This window comes from Typopeltis vanoorti, chromosome 7 (genome assembly GCF_054136105.1).
Source record: "Typopeltis vanoorti isolate ZY-2024b chromosome 7, IOZ_Tvanoo_1.0, whole genome shotgun sequence".
Lineage (NCBI taxonomy): Eukaryota > Metazoa > Arthropoda > Arachnida > Uropygi > Thelyphonidae > Typopeltis > Typopeltis vanoorti.
Genome location: NC_143555.1, coordinates 139782760 through 139803407, shown reverse-complemented (window position 1 = coordinate 139803407; position 20648 = coordinate 139782760).

Sequence of the window (20648 nt, the reverse complement as noted above, 5' to 3'; positions counted from 1 at the left end):
TGTTTGTGGTTAATATTCGTTTATCATCAAGGATCATGACGTGCACTGCATCGATGTTTTCAGGTGAGATCGCATTGGAAGGTCTTCCTGACGGAAGGGAAATCATCTGTTGTATGAGGATGCTCAGCTTTAAACTTTGCCACGTACCGTTAACTGTTGGATATTCTGGGACTCAATCCACTCAAATCTCACACAAAGTTGTTTTCTTGCACCACGAAAAACGTGATGTTTGTCCGACCCTCTGATGTCTTCTTATAAATTCTAAAAGAAACCGAACAAATTATTTCAATTTGATGAAACATGGAAGTTAAAGGGTTTTACGATTTGTTCTTTCTCGTGGTTTGTATCAGTTTTTTAATATCATTTTTGTTCTAAGTTGCTATCAGAACTTTTCAGCAGCACTCGTAAAAATATTATTAATAATAATAATACCGCTTGCTTAGATAACAGTAGCATAACAGATTATGTTTTTATATTAGAAGGAGTATAGTTAGTAAGATTATTCTCAACAAGATGGGTAAAATTGTTTTGGGTGCATTCCTACGCGAATGATGATGAAAGAAAGATGATCTCTTGCATGATTGTACTTGATAGGACCAAAAAGAATAATATTTCGAGATTGTCGAAAATATAATCCGTAATTTAGGCCGCTTATTTCTAAAATACAGAACTGTAAAAGGTGTATAATTTTTTTTTCGAAATTATTGAAAATCAGGAAAAAAGATTTTTTAAAATATTCATTTTCATTATGCTTGTAACAATCAGCATACACCTGCATTATGATTTTTGCTCCTCTTTAAAAATATATTTCATCTTTAGAATTCTGTTTTCTGTATAAAGATGGCCAAACAATTTTATTCATTCAAGCATGTGCTGAGGTAGGCACAACTTTCTTTAAAATAATGTTCTGTATTCAGGAGTTTTAAATGAATCTTAAAATATAAGAGAAAGAATGGCAAATTTCTGGAAATAGCACAAAATAGTACATTAATGAAACCCAAATTAAGTAGAGAATGGTAGAGCTATCGTTTCTTTAAAAAAATTAAACTGATATTTCGCAATGCTAATTCGCCAATTTAGACAAATTTCCCAGTAAAACTATAGCAAAAATTGCAGTGAGGATTTCTGATGTGCGTTTTGCAGAACTCACGCGAAGTAACTGAATTAAGCAGAGTGACAATAAATAGTATATATAAAATGGAGCTTTTCATTATATTTTTTATATTTAAGCACTAATACGGAATTTTTTTTCTTTTTTTTTTTAGTTGAAGTCTCTCATCATTGGCTTTTTGAGCATAAAATTGGCGTGAGATTCATCATAGAGGGGGTGGGGGAGGAAGAGTGAAGATAAAAAGATAGAGTTAAATAGTGATAGAGGAGAGAAAGAGGCCTCAGTTGACCAGTTTTAGCAGTTGACTCTCCCCCCCAGATACTTTTAAAACGGTCGTTTGACATTTCCTTCATTAAAGGAAAAGTCAAACGACCGTTTTAGACTAAGATGTTTTTAAAAATTACACTAAAAACCTAACAAGAGTAAACAGACAAAAAAGAATATTACGAATATAATTAAAACACCAGTATACGAAGTATAAAAGCTTGTAAAAGTTAATGAATGGATTAAAACAATAAAAACAAGGCAACAAATTGGGAAGCCTGGGAGATCCCGCCACAAATTGGCTCAAGACGGCTTCCATGTTGACCTTCGCAGCCCGGATTTGTTCATGTCAACCCCCTACAATGGAATAAAATGAAATTAGAATAAAAGAAAAGAAAAACTAAAAAAATCTGAGTTTAAGAGGTCATAAAACAGTGATGTTACAAATATATGCAATCTTGAATTCCCTCGTGTGTAATCTCACATATGGTTGATGGCTACTCCAGTTGAAGGAAGTTGAGAAATAATTGTAACATATTTTAATAGTAAATACTGAATTTCATCAAAATCCTCAAGCCAGTCTTGAATTATCATTTCGAATTGTTTTGCTAGTAAAATGAGAATTATAACAATACCAAAAAAAAAAAAATTCAAGGAGTCTAGAATCCGGGACTATATTTACAGTGATAACTACAGTCCTGTACAAATTCCGGTAATAGATTTATTACATATCATCTACTATACGGACTCATTTGTCGAAATATCCAATTTCTGTAATTATGTCAAAAAAAAAAAAAAACAAAAAAATTGACTGAACATTTTACAAATACTGTAAAGGATTACAAAATCCACCCAATCTGTGTGCGAAAGCAACTTGCATAGGCAACTACGGATTGAAAAATGATAGCCGTCGCATTTGTTTTGAATCTTTGCTTAATTTCTTGTATGACCCGCAATCAGTTGCACAATTTGAAACAGGAAACTCGCACCACTCTACGAACGCTGTTATTTAGCAGAATACAGGTCAGGAAATGTTCTTAAAATGAGTTTGATAAGAGTTAAAACAGTAAAACCATACATAATAATGTACAACATAAAACGTGTTTCTTTATTTTTTACTCGAATATTATTTCTAATTTCCTGATTTCTTGTAATATTACATCACACCGTCTGTAAGCCTTTACACACCATTTCGGAGAATTCATCTTGCCCTTTAAATTCATTAGCAGACAGAAACAAATTACCTGGGTGAAATTCTCGACAAAAAGCTATCTTTCAACCAACATATCAAGTCTGCATGTGCAAAAGCATCTAAAGCCATAGCTCAGATTTACCCGCTAATTAATAGAAATAGCAAGCTCAGCAACAGAATCAAATTGCAACTTTACCAGATGACGATTCGTCCCATAATCACCTATGCCTCTCCAGCCTGGAGCCACACCTCTAACGCTAACATTATCAAGATTCAGCGTGTGCAGAACAAGTGCTTGAGAATGATTCTGAACGCCCCGTGGTATGTTAGAAACAGCCAGCTCCATAGAGACACAAATATTCCATATATTCTCTCTTATCTACAATCCTTAGCTTCCAAGTTTTTTCTAAAGACGTCCACACACCCCAATGATTTGATTCAACAAGCTGCAGCATATGAGCCAACGGACATATTCAAATATAGAAGACCAAAAACTATATTAGCCTCCTATAACGATGCATAATCTCCATGCCCATTCAGGGCGAGCAAACTGCTCGTAAATTTTACCCTCACTGTAACCACGACAGATAGCGGGGAATATGAAAAGCATCTTGCTTCACCCTTAAAGACATAAATGTCAATTGTCAATTGTCAATTTGCTTTTAAAGCAGATTTTGCAGATTTACTTCTTTTTTTTCCCGAATGTTTAGTTCCAATTAGGTTTTCTATTCCGTTTCATTTATTCATATAGTTGGCGACGATCGCGTATTTCAACTAGAAAGAATGCTTTCGCCCATTATGAGACTACTTCACCTTCGTTTGAAAAGTCCCGATAACTGTTCCTCGGGCACTCATGATTCAAATGCACGCCTTTGAAAACCAGGGGGGGAAAATGATTCACCCGCCATCACATTCGCCGACGCTCTACAAGCCAGTTTTCGTCCTACTTGCACTGACATGAAAGATTCGACTATCATAGATCGCGCTCATTTTGACTGAATCGCACTCTTGGTTCATCACGGAGCTGAATTCCTTCAGTGCACTTTCCGAAGTATTCAATTTTATACACACAAGAAGAACGCGTGCCGTATTCTATGATGGAATGGTTGTGAACATTTTTTGGAACAGGGCTTTATGTCCTTTAGTTGTTTCACATAAGAATCATGGCTGCTATTAAATAGGAAAACTAATATCTCTATTGTAAGTGAGTTCTTACAGGTGGTGGTGGAAGGCTATCACTGAGTGGAGCCAACGCTGAGATGGACGGTCTTTCACCCGAATGAGTGGCCTAGGTATCGTCCGAATTTTTAGAGACGGCTTTACCTCTATTGCTAATATGAGTACGCTCTCTTAAGGTTTTTGCCTTAAGGAAGCAATTTGAGTCTCTGGGGGATGTGTTCTCCGGCACGGCCTGGTGAGGGGCTTTGTCGGTGAATGCTTCTCTTCGGAATTTGAGCGGTTCTGCTCGGTGGTGGTAGGTGGAAGGCCATCACTGATTGGAGCCACCGCTGAGATCGACGGTCTTTCGCCCACGATTGAGTGCCCTAGGGATCGTCCAAATTTTTAGAGACGGCTTTACCTTTAGATAAGGCTCGACTATTGACGTTACCCAGCCATAACTAGAGCTTTTAGTTAAATAACACACATTCACACATTTTATTCAATCAGATGAAGGGATAAAGAGTCAAGGACTTGGTCAATCTGCCAAAAAAAAACCTTCGTATTTCTCCCGGGTCTGGCTCCCATTGAAGAGATCTCAATAAAGGTCGAAACCGGTCTGAGTAGTGGCCCTTCCTATTATGTATTGTTGCATCATACATGCTTGAAAAGGTGGTGTGCTCTGCATTATGGAATAGGTACTAAGGCAAGTGATATGAAGTCATTAGCCTTTATATACAAGCTGCTCAGTCGTGAATATAATTAACATGCAAACCTTTGTTTTGCTTAATTTGAAAAAATGATTAAAACCAAGTATAAAATGTCTTGGTATCTTTAACATCTCTATTTCCTCTAAGCCTTTTTGCGACCGGTTTCCCAGTTAGTCGATCTCTTGCATTGGCAAGCGGATTTTTTTCCCGGAAACTAGGATTTTTCGTCCCATAAACTCAAGAAAATCGACCGTAGAACCCACACTATTTCCAGACATTAAACATACTGTGTTAGTGTTAGAGACCACGAGATGGCGGCACTTGTTGAGCCGTCTCTCTTGACTACGTGCTGGTTAATCAATGATAGCCTTGGGTTAGCTATGTCTGATTAGCTGCCTGTGGAGATTGAACTGCCCACTCAGTCTCCAAAAGTGAGATATATATATATATAAAATTCGACAGCAACAGTTAACAATGAAAATTTACAATTTTACACCTTTACAATTCTGTACTAACCATGTGTACAATTCGGTACATTACTTTCACTTAACATTACCTCTCAGAGAATGACGTATATTTGATAATATTTAGGCAACGATGTTACAATTTCTTAAGTTACTCTTTTCACTCTTAATATCTTTATAACAATAATAATTATTATTACCATCATTATTATTATTGGTTAAGGTATTGTGCTTTGGAAATTAATTGTAGCGATTGGCTAGTGTGGATTATTTGATTAAGCCGTGATAATTCCACCTACTTCGAAACTAGGGTTAGCTTTTATAAAGCGAGTGGGATTAGCATGCACGATTTATGTTTGGTGATTTTTCTGAATGGAATGTAGGCGTTGGGTGCTGGTGATTTGTGAAGTGAAAAGAGGAGCGAGTGCTATATTAATTGTGTTGTGTAGTTTCCACAGTTCCTGGTTTAATATTCCGTAATAGTCTATGAGTTTTAAATTTTGTGGTAGATTTAAGGTTTAAGGGAAATGTTCGATCGCCTATTAAATTCTTACTCGGGATCGGAGTTAGAGAATCCTTTTTTGTATACAAATAAAATTATCAGGGAATAAAAGATTATTAATGAGGAATCTCGGAATGGGAGTACTGACTACGAGAATGAAAGAGCTGATAAAATATTTTATAGAGGCAATATTTTAACGGAAGCGTCGGATGCAAAGTGTTTAAGGACATCTCGCATAATTAGAAATGTAAGTTGATCAGCGGAAATAAATCGCTTTATGAACATTTAATCAAGTTATCAAAAAACAAAAAAAAACGTTGCAAGAAAAACTATAGAGCGTATATAAATAGAATTCACTATTCGTTAAGTACGACAGATTTACGCAATGGACTAGCATAAATTGAGATGATAATTCAAGACTTGAAAGCAAATCTTGAATTACTGCTGACTGGGAATGGCTGGTCTAATTGGTGGACTGGATATCTGCTCTCCAATCAACAGACTGTGATCCGGCTATTGGCATGAGCGTTCTTGTCCTTTTACTGTGAAACGGGAGACTCGATACTACCCCTTATTTTCTAGCAGAAACTTCAACACATTACAGTACAGTAGTGACGTTTATGACGTTCATGGAGAAGACAATATGAAAAAAAAAAAAAAAAAAAAATCTGTGTAGAGTTTTGAGTGAATACGTCACGCCAGCCGTATAGCAGTATAGCCGAGAACGCGCAGTCACTCTGCCTAATCCGTTTGCCACAGAATGGCACCGCCAAACACGTTGCGTGGCGTTGACTGGTGACAATTGACGGAAATACCCCTGGAGATAACATTCGAGCTACCGAAAGGGTGATCGTGTGCTCCGGTGATCTCTTGCAAACGGAGGTCGGTCTTATGCAGCACGTCCGAAACAATCATACTGACGTTCACCGCATTTATAACGCATTTCACCCCGACAAACATGTTTCTGTAATTCCGTAACACCTCCCTCGTCATAGACATCGAACGAAATCCACATCCATTTCGTTCCATCCATCTTCCGAAGCGGTGGCATAGTCGCTTACGCCATTTACATCCATCGGTTCGTGCGCCGCCGAAACGCTGACGCCGTCAGTCGAACGCTGCGCCGCTTCCAATTTCTTTCGCTCCCTCATACTTCTTTCTTCGCTCCGATCCAGACATTGGGATATTACTGAAGAGCTGACGAGCTGCTCTTTCCCGTCGTATGGCATATTTCTGGCTAGCTTTCCAGCGAGTATAGGGGCGGACACTCTGAAATTTGTACAATTTTTCAAATTCAATCCACATTTTCTTCACCAACACTGTATTGAAATTTCAGAATTATGAGTTAAATCGATAGATCTCGACGAGAGCTGTTGATTGATACTAAAACGAGCGTCGTACCACCAGCGAGTGCGAAGTTATACTGAGTGGAAGTTTCCGAGGCGCTGCGGATCGTACTCAAAATGGCAGAATGCCGACACCCACCCGCTGGGCGCGGCGCGCTGACGAATCTTTATTCTCTCACCAATCGAATGATTAAGTTTGGTTTGGCTACCTTTAATACTTGAGAAATAATTAAGCTAAATTTTATCGAATGATTTCGTTACACTCAACTTTTCGTCCCGTACCCCCCCCCCCCCCTGTATTGTTCTGAATTTAAAGACGTATTCAAGTCAAAATAAAAAAAATAAAAAAAACTTCAAATGCCAAAAATGATCCGAAAGCTAGATTTATCGATGCGACACAAGAAGTAAAGATAATAAAATCAAAATAACCAGGAAAAAAAAATTATTGTGTATTATGCAAATCCATAAGTAAGCAATGTTGAAGTATAAGAGAGAACGTAACGCATGATTGACAGCAGAGAAAGAAGAAATTTAAATCTCTTGGCAATTAATAAACACATCAATTTGATTGCAATTATATCTATGAAAGGATTATCTAAGGATTAATGAATCCAATCTTGGTAATAACTGCCGACCCACATACGATTTGCAGAGATTTCTAGATTTATCATAAAAATGAAAAATCAAAACCGCGAGTAATTTTTCTAGCATCGATTTTACTTTTTGAAAAAGGTGGTCTTAATTTTCTAGATTTTATTTTTCAACTTTTAGAGAATTAATTATTTAAAATGATAATTTTAGTATATAATTAAACTTTATATAATATTTATTATTTAATTTTTAGATTTTATGTTTTTGGAGCCTACGAAATACGGAAATAAATTTTCCTGTTTGGAGTTCACCGATTTCCAACACAACACATTACTCTAAATTTCTTCACGGAATGCCATGTTGTTCGTGCTTGGAAGAAATCAGCTAAATTGAGTAGCGGATGAATTGTTTTATTATAAACTGGATTTCAACCATCCATAAATAGCTTTCTAATATTTAACACATAATTTCATCAATATCACTTATGATATTGATGAAATTATTCCGACAAAAAAGATGTGGAATTTCGTAAAATTTTCCGGATCAAACCAATTCATTTTGATACGATGGGATATCGAACTCTGGCATTTCGATGGATTGGATAAAATAATCGACCTTGAAATTCTCTATTTACTTCTTATTTCTCTCAACACTTATTTTTCTCCAGAGCGGTTGTCCGAGTGGTTAGCGTATCCGCTCACTAGCCAAGCCTGCAGGTTTCAACCCCACGATCTTCTTTGTGGTGTTTGCGATATCCCACTCACTCTATGTAGAAAGGGCGGCTACGACTCTTCCACTTCTTCTAGCAGAAGGATTCATTCCCAAAATCTGGTGATGGACAGGCGGCATCCACAGATATCAAATGTGATTTTGTTTCTCTTATTTTTCGACGAAACAGCAAATGAGGTTACATTACATCGCTTAACTAACTTCTAGTCCTCTCCTGAAACAGACGGATGTTCATTTTATTTTCTGCGAAGAGTAAGTTGGTTTATTATGCAAGGAAGTAAAAACTCCGCCCTTCATTGTGAACTCAATATATGAAGTCTACACGAAGGAATCTTCGTTTATACTTCAGGAATCTTTTTCTCGCTTGGTACGGACATTGAACATTGGAGAGTCCTCTGCTTTGGATTCACTACTTTGAGCAGATTTCTGCGATTATTATCAGTATGAAGTCATTTATACCTGAAGAGCGGGTTATTACCAGGCGAGACAAAGTTGACTTGAATGGAATTTACGGAGTCATCCCTCTCAAAAATAGGAATTTCAAGTAGTTACGCAAGACGCGCAAACAGGAGTGTGTTGATAGATTTTTTTTAACTTCAGAAAGGAAGTTAGTGAGCTCTTCTTTACAAAACGTCGAATTGCATTCTTTTACGATCAAGTGATTTCAGTTAAAATTAATGACTTCATATACAAAACATTTTGTCAAATAAGTCACAATCAAGAAGATACAACGGGAGGATACAAACACTTAAGTTGGAATTCAAAATAATTAACAATAATCATGCAAGTCCTGATTTAACTTAGCACATCAGTGTTCCCCTAAGTGTGGTATGCGTTTCCCAAATATACATTTGGGAAACGCGTACCACATTTATGTTTTTGTGTCCATTATATTGCAGATTAGCGAATATTTCGTCCATAATTAATTTTTCAACGTGTCCCTTATCACATATGCACTAAACCTCTCGAGGGCCACCTCTGGTTGAGAGCATGATTGTGTTCCACCGTGTCGATCGAGCTGTTGCCATTAAAATCGTGAGTTCAAACAGTTCGAAATATGCGGCGATGATTCTGCGTTCAATTTCATTTAATCTTTCGTTAAATCTACTCTATGTATACCGAATTCGCATGACGAAAAAGGTAATTAATAATTTTAAAATATTATTCACCTGTTTGTAATTTATTGTAGCTCAAGTGTTAAAAAATAAATACCTTTAAGATTATTGGCGTTTAAATTCAGTATTATTAGAGTTCTCCCAAACTGTATTTGCCTCGATTACTAAGTTTTTGTTTTCCTTTAATTCTACAGAATGTTTGGGAAACACTGCAGTAGACGGAGTAGAATCATGCTTAAATACCTTAGGGTAAAAAAGAACAAAAAAACAAACAAACTTATTCACTATGACACAAGTGAACAAATTTGCCTTTCGTAAGAAATTCGCAGTCATAAATTAAACTTTTTTAAAAAACCATAATTTAAATATAAAACATAATCAGAACTATTATTCTATTTAAAAATTTTATTTAATAATTTAAAAATTTAAAAATAACTTAAAAATTTTAAAATAGCATAAAACACCACTTTCTAATCTTTTAATCCTGCATTAAATAGAGCGGACGACAAATTTTGTGTTATATTAATATAACATAATGGATGGCAATGTCGTAGCTAATATTAATCGGAGGGTAATGGATGGCAATGTCGTAGCTAATGAAGTTATAACTGAGGCTCGGTTATCGGTTATTGCTGTTACCCTCCTGCCATGGTCAGAGCTTTAATAGCTGAATAACACCTTATCCCTACACTGTACTCTACAGATAACGGGGAATATGAAAAGCATCCTTGCTTCGCCCCTTCAAGCCAGTCCTTATAACTGAGGCTCGGTTATTGCTGTTACCCTCCTGCCATGGTCAGAGCTTTAATAGCTGAATAACACCTTATCCCTACACTGTACTCTACAGATAACGGGGAATATGAAAAGCATCCTTGCTTCGCCCCTTCAAGTCAGTCCTTATAAGGATTTTATATTAATATTTATTAATATTAAATGTTATCGTACGTTAAATTCTGTCTGCAGATTGTGTGGATAAAGTTTCCTGGTGTATTTTCTGATAAAAGAACTTGTGCTGTTAAGCCATGTTTTAAAAGCTCTAGAATGTGCCATTATAGAATATACCCATCTAAGTATACATTAATATTCGGCTATTTATGAAATGTTATAACATAGATATTTTGATATTAAAAATATCTACATTTTTTTTATGTCGAACCCATACACGAAAGGATGGTTGATCAACCTATAGTACATTAGTACCGTATGTGGGTAAGTTCACATTTATAAATATGACATTATAATTCTTACATATTTTTCACGCCATATAAATATTATAATACTTCAAGCTGTATATACCTTATTACAATCATTTGTATTTAAGGAACGAAGAAAAGCAAATTCAAGCCTTGAATAAGCAAACAATATTGAAATTCATCTTCCACGTAAAGAAACATCGATTATGATAGATTCGAACTGCAGTCAGTTGATTTGAAAACAGGGATGTTTTCGAATCAAATGGCATCGTATGTCTGAAAACCAGACATACGATGAGAATGATTATATATTAAAAGACCGTCTCATTCTCTCAGTTTTTTAAATACGTGAAGATCAAAGAAAACGATACCAGGAAGAAGTCACGAATTTCCCTGCCTATTTCTACAAAAGATGGCGCGTTTATTTCGAATATAATTGGTTAAATCAGTAAACGTGTAAATTGATAAACGGAGTGTTTGCGCAAAAACCTTTTCAAGGCAAGGGTTTAGAGGTGCGTCGTGTAGACTAAGAGGTCTCTTCAGTGGATCTGGAGAAGTGGAATCTGGACTGGTGGCCGATTAGTAACTGCTGTACCTCTACACAGTGACCTCATCTATCTATTTTGGGAATATGATGATGCATACTGGGTGTCAGATTTTATCTCCTTTTTTGGAATGGGTTTGGGTATATGCTTGCTTTCTGGTAAGAACAAGCTGAGAACACAACATCGCCCAAACGATATAGGACAGATATTTGCTTCTGAGTTTTACGTACAATTTTGGGGGTTGGGGATTCAATCCAATACCCTTGGAGGGTAATGGATGGCAATGCTGTAGCCAATGAAGTTCTAATTGATGCTCGGCTATTGCTGTTACCCTCCTGCCATGAACAGAGCTTTAATTGCTCAATAACACCTTATCCCTACATTGTCCTCTACAGATAACGGGGAAGATGAAAAGCATTCTTGCTTCGCCCCTTTAAGCCAGTCCTTATTAGGACTATATAAGGACAATTGGGGGGAACCACTAGGATTGGAACCCATTTATTCTTTAGGTTAATTATAATAGTTGTTATATGTTTTTCGCAAAAGATAGAGGAGCTATCGGGCACCGTTTGCAGCATGGCGGAAGGTGATTTGCCTTATTTTACTATAAAGGGTTTCATGTCTATGAGGGTAATTTCAGAAACTCTCACAGCAGGAGTTTGAATAAAAAGAATGAAAGGAGTAGTTATCATAGTGTGGTAATACGTTTTAATCACAATGACAAGTTTCCGCAAGTTTGTACTTACTAAAACAAAACCTTTATAAGCAGAGATAGAATTTAAAAAATATTAACTATTATTTCGTGTAGAATCTTTCAGAGGGAGTACTCGCATCCTTCTCCTTAGTTACTAAACTCTAATGCAAATTGTAAGGAATTTAAACACCTAATGAATCTCTATTTGTCTCAATCTCAGACCAAAAATGCTGCGTAACAAATTCAGATTACTGTTCGTGTAAGAGTCACGTGTTTATAGATCCAATAAAAATCATAAATACGAGTCTATCGGCTTCTGTTGTACACGGATTATGAAAGACTTATCATGCTGAGATGGAGTCCTCTCATTTCCTCTAAGTATTCCAAAATATTCAAAGAAACGCATAAATTACCGAATCCTAACAGCAGTTTCGAAATATCGAGAATATCTCACAATGTTGATAAACTATATGCGACTAAGGCTTTGATTCCAATGTAATTCGTATGCTGATTGCATCTACCATTTTTGTACTCGTTATTGTTACTCGCTTGTTGAAAAAGCCTGCGTTCCTGTCACCAATAAACGTATCAGCTAAGTTTAAGGGGGAGGGATCATTCTCGAAGACCGAAAATTATCCCTAATTTAAACCAAATCCTAAGACGGGCAACAAACATTTACCACAAATTAACATCTTCTTCTTCTCACTTGAATTTTTCTCTAAAATTGAAGTCCTTAAAAATAATCTAATAATAAAAAGCAATAATCTAATCTAATAGGAAAACAAACAAACAAACATTTACAGCCTGTAGACATGATGAAATTAGTTTCAGACTCTTTTATTTGATACGAAATAAATATCGCAGAAACTTAATATTGCAAGTCGATCGGTCGTCCTTGTTAATGATTCTTTTAATATTTGTGTGGGTGGGTGGAGGGGGGGTTTCAATGCCATCCGGCAAGTGAGCTATCCTTATAGAGTGGAAGCTTTTGATATTAGTGCAGTTTAGAAACGAAAATAATCATTCAGTTAAACCATTGTCCTTCTATAAACAACTGAAACCGTGTATCAACTGCATTCTAGACCCCTTCCCCATTCCCCCACACAACCCTAGACCCCACATCCCCTCCCACACACAACAAAATGCAATAATATGTCTCTTATAACCCAAGCTGAATAAAACTTCAAATTATGATTAAAATATCTTGTAAGTCTACTTGCCGTTAACCTTGTTTAAGCCTTGTCGAGGTAAAAAATAGAAATATGGATTCAGAAGTCACTTCGTTTTTTATTTATTTTCTTATTATTCGAGTAAGATTACGTAGTACCACCTAACTCCTGAATTTATTAAATGCTACGTAATTAATTAATAAGTAATTTTTAAAGCAATTACTTATTAATTGCTTTAACAATTACTTATTAACTAGTAATTGTTAAAGCAATGTACTAATTCTGTTTCCATTTTATAACTTTGAAAGCTCTGAACAATGAAGAATTACAAAACTGCAAGCAGTCAGATTATTTCCTATTCTTCTTATATTAAGAGATGCGTTGAATATCCCCTGCACGACGTTAAAAAAGACAGCAACTGCATATCTGATATTGTTTGCTACTTAGTAGCAATCACTAATGAATGAGTATCATTTATTATTGTTTGCTACTTAGTAGCAATCACTAATGAATGAGTATCATTTATGCTTCGGAATTGTTAGTAATTGAATATGTGTATGTGTGTGTGTGTAGAACAAAAACATGCTGCATTTTGGTATTAAGCATCATACCTATTTATTTAGGTTTACTGAATAAATTCCAAATTAATATTGAATGCTATATTCATCGAAAACATCATTTCGTGAACTCAAATCGTAAAGTGGATATCCTTTATGATTTTTCGAGTTTTTGTTAGGAAAAATCAATCCCAGAATCGTCATTTTGATCAAGTACTTTATAAAAGTGATGACTATGTACTACAGTAAGATGTGAAGAGAGAGAGAGAGGGAGAGATTTAAATGTTTGTAGTGTGGACTATAATTATGCCATTCCCATAGTTTATCCCTAATATCAGAAAGGTTACCATTAAGCAAAGTCACCGTCACATGAAGTTCACCATGCTAAACGAAGAGATGATATTGTGTTACGTTGAAAGAAAGAAAAGCACAGTGAACGTTCATTTTCACCCCTACGGAACTTTTCAATTTCGGTGGTTTAAAAATTAATTTGTTTTTAACCGTTATGAGCTTTTTATAATCAGGAAAAGAAAGCTGCACATTTCTGATTTTAGCGATTTTAGCCTTCAACCCTTAGATTTTAGACATGAACGAAATGTAAGAGAAGCTCCCTGCATATAATCTTAAATGCGTTGCGTAGTTCAAATGGCTTCCTTTGGAGCTGGATGTGAATGTAAAAATTGTACTAAATATCCATTTGGAATCATCTGTTTTTCGATCATAATCTGTGGATATTGAGCAGTTAGAAGATCCCACCATATTACCTCTAATCCCCCTAAGAAGCGAAGAATCTATAAGGACTTTCAACGGAGTCTCTTTTGGAGAAATCCACCCATGAAACCGTAGTTAGCACCCTGGGAAGAAAAATCATTAGCTAATCCGTAAATCCTGTTTTACATATCAGGCATGCGACGTTTTCACTTCAGGCCTCCAATAAGCAATCTAATAGTGGTCGCCATCCATTTAGCCAGGATGAGGAGGTGGGATCATCTTTACTCCTCCTAAAACCAAGAAATTAGCCATTGAATACACCAGGGAGAGACATAAGCACAGTCCTTATGAATTTAGTTGTTACCTCCTCAGTCTCCACCGAGGGGAATATACATTTTGCCCACTTTTACTGATACTTCGGAAACTTGAATATTTTTTTAATTATCTGTGTGGGATGGTCACGAGAGTAACTTCGAATATTTGCGACATGAAAAGCACTCATTTCTGTTTACATTAAGACGATTTGTCTGCTTGTTGTTTGAAATGTTAACGAACGTGGTGTCCAAGCAACAGGCTGCGATGTTTTCAAGTCTTACGGTAGCTATTGTCTTTTGGTTACCATGACCTTCATCGCCCCGATCTTAAATTTAAAGGTTTCGAAATCCTTACGGTAATTTCGTGTGATGTGATTTTGGTTTAAATTTTCTGCAGTGGAATTGCGTAGTTGAAATAATTACTGTTCGCTGTTTATATCTCAATCAAATATAATAACTGTTATTAAAATGCGAGACATTTCACTATTCTTTGAAGCGGTTAACATGTTTTTAAATTACCTTAAGAACATCTGCTTTTGTTTCAAAGACAGGAAGATGTAACGCGAATTACAGTAAGTAATGTCATCTTTAATTCACGATATCCTCTTTTGCGTGTTTCTTAGAAAATGTTTTTTTTTTTTTCATATAAAGAAATAAATATTTAAATAAATTTTAAATTTCGCTCTAATTTTCTGACGTTTTCCACAAACAGTGATCACCATTGAACCCCTCTGCTTAATATGTATTAATAAGTAACTATTTTAAATGATTGTTTAAATGTATTTCCAAATACAAACATGAAGACTCGTTTCTAATGTTCTGCTTCTTTCTTCTGATTCTTCATCTCTGCATATTCCATGGTTAAAATAATTAAATGGATGTAAGGAGACAGCCCTCACAAAATCCTTCCTTGAAGTCTTGGCTTTCATTTCTATAAGTGAAGCAATTGCTCATTAATATAGTGGCTGTACTTCCTGTCTTTGAAACAAAAACAGATGTTCTTAAGGTTATTTAAATATATGTTATAAATATATTACACGTATCTCCCTTTTTTCGATCTGCTCATGTGACCAAACCAGATCAGTTGTTTCTTTCCAATCTTTGTTATGACGCTACGCTGTCTCTTGAAAGAAAAGACAATTGGTTCTCTGCATCAATTCTGAAATTTTGCGATACATCGCAGTTTAAGTGAAGTGCATATGCCATTTTCTATGCAAGGAACTCCTCTTTTCGTTTTGCAGAAAGATCTTATTAAATACTTATTTTATATTTAAATGTAAATAATTATTTAGTTTTGCTTAATACTTCAAGTTTATCCTCATTGTAAAAAGTATTTTTCATAGTTAAAAGCACAAGAAAAGCGTTCCTTAATTTAAATAAAGCAAAAGATACATGAAAAAGAGAGAAGAGAAACGATGACCTCCAAATTCATAAATTACAGAGTTAACAACAATAACAACGTTACTGGCTTGCTGGGTGAAGCACAAAATGCTTTTTGTTTTCCCCTTTGTCTGAGTCGAGAAGCTTAATGGGGGGGGGGGGTTGTGATGAGCCTTATGCTCGCACGTTGTGACCTATGGAGTTAGCTCTGTTCTGCTGAGAGCAGGATTGTCTTGGGTCTTTTGTGTTTGTGATAGTCATGTTCACTATAACTGGAAAGATTGTCTGATTAGTGGGTTGGGATGAGAGTATGCCTTGCTGAAGAACCTTTACGCATGGTCGTGAAGGACGGAATGGATGTCTGGCGTTCCCGTTTCTCTGTGGATCTCCGTGTTTCTGACCGTGGGTCGTTCAGGATCATCCGCAGGCACTTGTTTTGTATCCTCTGTAGTTTCATTCAGGATGTTGGATTTGGGTGTGTGACTCCATGCTTGGAATGCATATGTGATTACTGGTCGTATTACCATCTGATATAGTATAGTAGCAGCTTGTTGCGTGTATCCAATTTGCTGTTGCCGTTGATCAGTGGGTACAGTTAGGCTATGTCTCTGGATGTCTTTGTGCCTATGAGTTTGATGTGATTGTTGAAATTTAGTTTTTTGTCTAGCTGTACTCCAAGGTATCTGGTTTCTGTCTACCATGGAATCTTTTTCCGAGGAGTTGAATGTCATCTTGGATGAAGGCTTTGCGTCTGGTGAATAGTATAGCTGAGCTTTTGTGGGGGTTTACTTGTATCCTTCAGTCCGAGAACCATTTCTCTAGCTTTGTGATGTTGTCCTGGAGACGACTGATCGCCAGGTGTGGGCGGAGAGATCTTGTCATTATGGCTGTGTCATCCGCGTATAGGGCTGTGATGGTAGTCGGGTTTTGTGGGATGTCGGCCACGTAGATTGTGAAAAGTAGGGGAGCCAGCAGGGATCCCTGTGGTATACTCCTGCCAGGATTTTGCGCCTACTTGAGATGGTGCCATTTATTTTTATCTGCATGGTTCTGACAGTGAGGTATGATTTTATTAGCCTGTATGAGTTTGTAAAGTAGGCCTTGATACCTACTTTGTAAAGTAGGTATCAAGTAGGCCATACCTTGTAAAGTAGTCCATACCTTGTCAAATGCCTTGGCAACATCCAGAAAGGTCGCAACTATGTGCAGGTTCCAGTTGTATCCCTGTGTGATGTGCTCCACTAGTGGGTGTATTTGTTGCACTGTGCTGTGTGCACGGCGGAAGCCAAATTGTTCGTTTGGAATTATTGCTAATTTGTCTGATTTTTCTTGTAGCCTTGAAAGGATGATTTTTTCAGCAATCTTTCCTAGGTTGGATAGCAGGCTGATGGGGGCGGTAGTTTTGCGGAAGTTGTGAATTGTTTCCTGGCTTTTTTATTGGTACGATGTCGGCTGTTTTCCATGCATTGGGGTAGTGTTATATCCTTAGTATTGCATTGGCTATGTTAACGAGGTGCACAATAGCCTTTCGAGGAAGCAGTTTGATGATTCTGTTTGTAATTCCATCTGGACCTGGAGCTTTTTTGTTGTTTAGATGTTTTATGATGTTGGTTATTTCCATTGGAGTTGTGGGGGGTGGTGATGCTGTCTGGCTTGTCCGTGGTCAGTCTTAAGGTACGCTTGACCTGCCGGTGGATTTTATAAATGTCGATGATGGTCATGTTGTCATATGATCGGCTGCATTGTTTTTCTAGGTTGTCTGCTATTGCTTCTGCTTTTTCTGTATCAGTTTGTGCAGTTTGCATGGGGGGTAGTGCGTTGCGTTTGGTGCGCAGGGTCTTCAGAAATTTCCATATTGTGTGATCTTCTGGGTTGAGTGATGACAGTTTATTTTCCATGTTCTGATTCCTGTGGTTTTGAAGTGCTTTTCTGACTTCGTTGTTCAAGTTGTTCAGAGTTTTCTTGTCCTGTGGGGCTCTTGTTTTGCGATATCTTTTCTTGGCTTTGTTTTTTGTTCTAATTAGGTGCATGATGTTTTCTGGGAGCCGTCTATTCGGCTGGTTGGTTGTGGTTTTGGTGACTGCAAGCAGTGCTTTTTTGATTTAGTTTGTTGGATTGCTTACTGCTTCATCTATTTCTTCTTTTTTGTGGATAATGGGTGCAGGGCCAATGTATTCTGGTAGGATTTTGGCTAGCTTGTCCCATGATATGAAGGTGTGCAGGGGAGCCAGTTGGTCTTGCGTGCCAAGTTTGATCAGGATTGGGTTGTTGTCAGATGATAATTCATTGATCGTGTCTACTTGGTACTGGTAACTGATGTTTCTAAGGATAGCTATGTCGAGTGCATTTGATCTGCCACGAGGGCTGTAATGAGTGTGCTCAGTGGGTCCTGCTACCACAACTGAGTTAAGTGTGGTGTAGTTGTGTAGTGTGCGGCCACTTCTGTTGTTGGTGGTGCTGAACCAGGCTACGTGCTTGACATTTGTCTCCTGCTATGATGGCGGGGGTCTGTGGTGCCAAGGATGGCATCCAGGTCTGCTGTCAGTAGAGGATTGCTTGGTGTCTTGTTGGTGGCACATATCTTGAGGCTTCCAGCATTGTTTGTGTGGACTTGGATTCTTGTAATCTCCAGGTTGGTGGTCTATGGGTTGGATATGGGGTTGTGGTAGAGGTACAATTTGATAGAGATGGCAGTGCCTCCCCTTCTGATGCTGAGTCTGTCTGTTCCGTACATTGTGAATCATCTCACTTTTTGGGTGGTTAGCAGGTCTCAGGTGGGACTCGTTGATCAGCATTATGTCAGGGCTGTGTCTGAGTTTGCAAATTCATGTAGTTCTAGTGTCTTGCTGGTGAGGCCGTTGGCGTTCCAGGCGGCTATCAGGCGCGAGTTGGGTTTTACTTTAGTTTTATTCATTGTTGAGGGCTGTCAGAATGGAATGGGTGCCTTGAAGGAATTCCTTCGCAGAGGATGGTGTAGGATTTGTTTTGCTGAAATCCTGAAGCATGGTAGCTAGTGAGCCAGTTAGAACTGATGTAAGGCTGGAGCTTGTAAATACGTTGGAGGAAGTATTCTTGGATCGTGCTGCCTCGGCATATGTTTTGGACCTGGTTTCAGGTTGATTTCCTTTCCGAGTTGTCAAGGTGGAGGTTATTTGAACTGGATGGTGATCTGCTCTGGATGGTGATCTGCTCATCCACCACCCAGTGTCACTGGTGGGTGGTGGAGGAGCGGTTTTGGGAGACCCGCGGTTCCTTGGCTGTGCTATGCATCCTTTAGAGTTGGCAAGGTGAGGACCTCAGCGGTTTGCGCACTTAGCTGGCGTTGATCTTGGCTTGGTGCATATGATGGTCTGGTGGCCTTCACCGCTTTTTAGGCACCTGAAGTTGGCCCTGCATAGTTTTTGGGCATGCTCAAACCGCTGACATCTGTGGCACTGTCCTGCTGACGCACTCTTTCTTAGTGGTTCAGAAGTAATTCTGAGGCCGCAGACAGCACTCAATTCATATATTTGCTTCTGGGTGTTATCAATCTCCACGAGTACTAAAGGCATTGGCCTTTTATCAGACCTGAGCATCCTGCTCACTTTGATTGGGGTCAGGCTTTGGTTGCTTAGATCAGCAGAGATTTCTTCTGGAATGATTCCTTCTGTGACTACGCGTATCACCACCTTTAGGATCTTTTCGCTTGGTAAAGCAAATGTATGGTAAGGAAGATTTTTGTTATCCAATAGGCTTGTCATCTGCCTGTAGTCAGGGACAGTAGCTGGCTGGATTTTGACTCCCTCATCTGAGTTTGTTGCCCAGGAGTATGTGATGTTTCGCTCCCTGAGGGCTGATATGACAGAAGTTCATTTCTCCTTGTCCCGGAGTATAACTGGGGGGCCCTTCTCCGAATTTTTCTGAGCGTGCTGTGTGGTTGAGTCATCCTCCATAAGACCGTCTGTTGTTCTTCTCCGTTTGTTTGAATGCTCGTCTTTTGAGTTGTTATGACGGGGGGGTTTAGATGGAGGAACAGTGATAATTTCCCTTTGGAATACTTCGTCCTCTCCTTGTGGATCATTTCTTTGGGCGTAGAGGTTTAAATAACCCAGGCAGTCTGTCTCAAACACTGCCGTAATAAACTTTAACACTTCTAATGACTCCTCTTGTTTAGAGTCCTAATCTGTTCCTTGATGCCTTCCATACGAATCGGGAGTCTCCTAGAGTTATCTGATCTGAAGGCTACGAAAAAAAAACCTCCAGCAAAATAGGGCAGTGAGGCTATGATTATATTCCCTAAGGACCTGCCAGCACAATCCAGTTAACTGAAACAGTCAACTAGCAAATATTATTAAACGGTGTTGTGGGAGGAGAACAGGAAATGGCCTGGGAAAAATTGCATCAAAGGTCAAAGTCTTACCTTGTATTCCACTATCAACGAAGATTCACAAAATCTAAAACTCACTAATCCCCACTGAAACCAAAAGCACGTCCAATCGCCATACTGTAAACTTTCCATCGTGTTCAAATTACAGAATTAAGTTCTTGAAAGAACTGGGAGATGGTCTGAGTCCTTGATTCTTTATCTCGTGATCTGAATGAAGAACATCTGTGTGGATGGGTTGTTATTGAGCTAAAAACTCTAGTCATGGCTGGGTAACGGCAATAGCCGAGCCTCAGTTAAAACTTCATTGCCATCCTGTAGCCTGGACGTCCTGAAAAGGTCTTTCCTTCTAAATTACATAATTATTATATAGTCCTTATAAGGACTGGCTTAAAGGGGCGAAGCAAGAATGCTTTTCATCTTCCCCGTTATCTGTATACGTCAGTGTATGGATAAGGTGTTATTGAGCTATTAATTAAAGCTCTGATCATGGCAGGAGAGTAACAGCAATAGCCGAGCCTCAGTTAGAACTTCATTGGC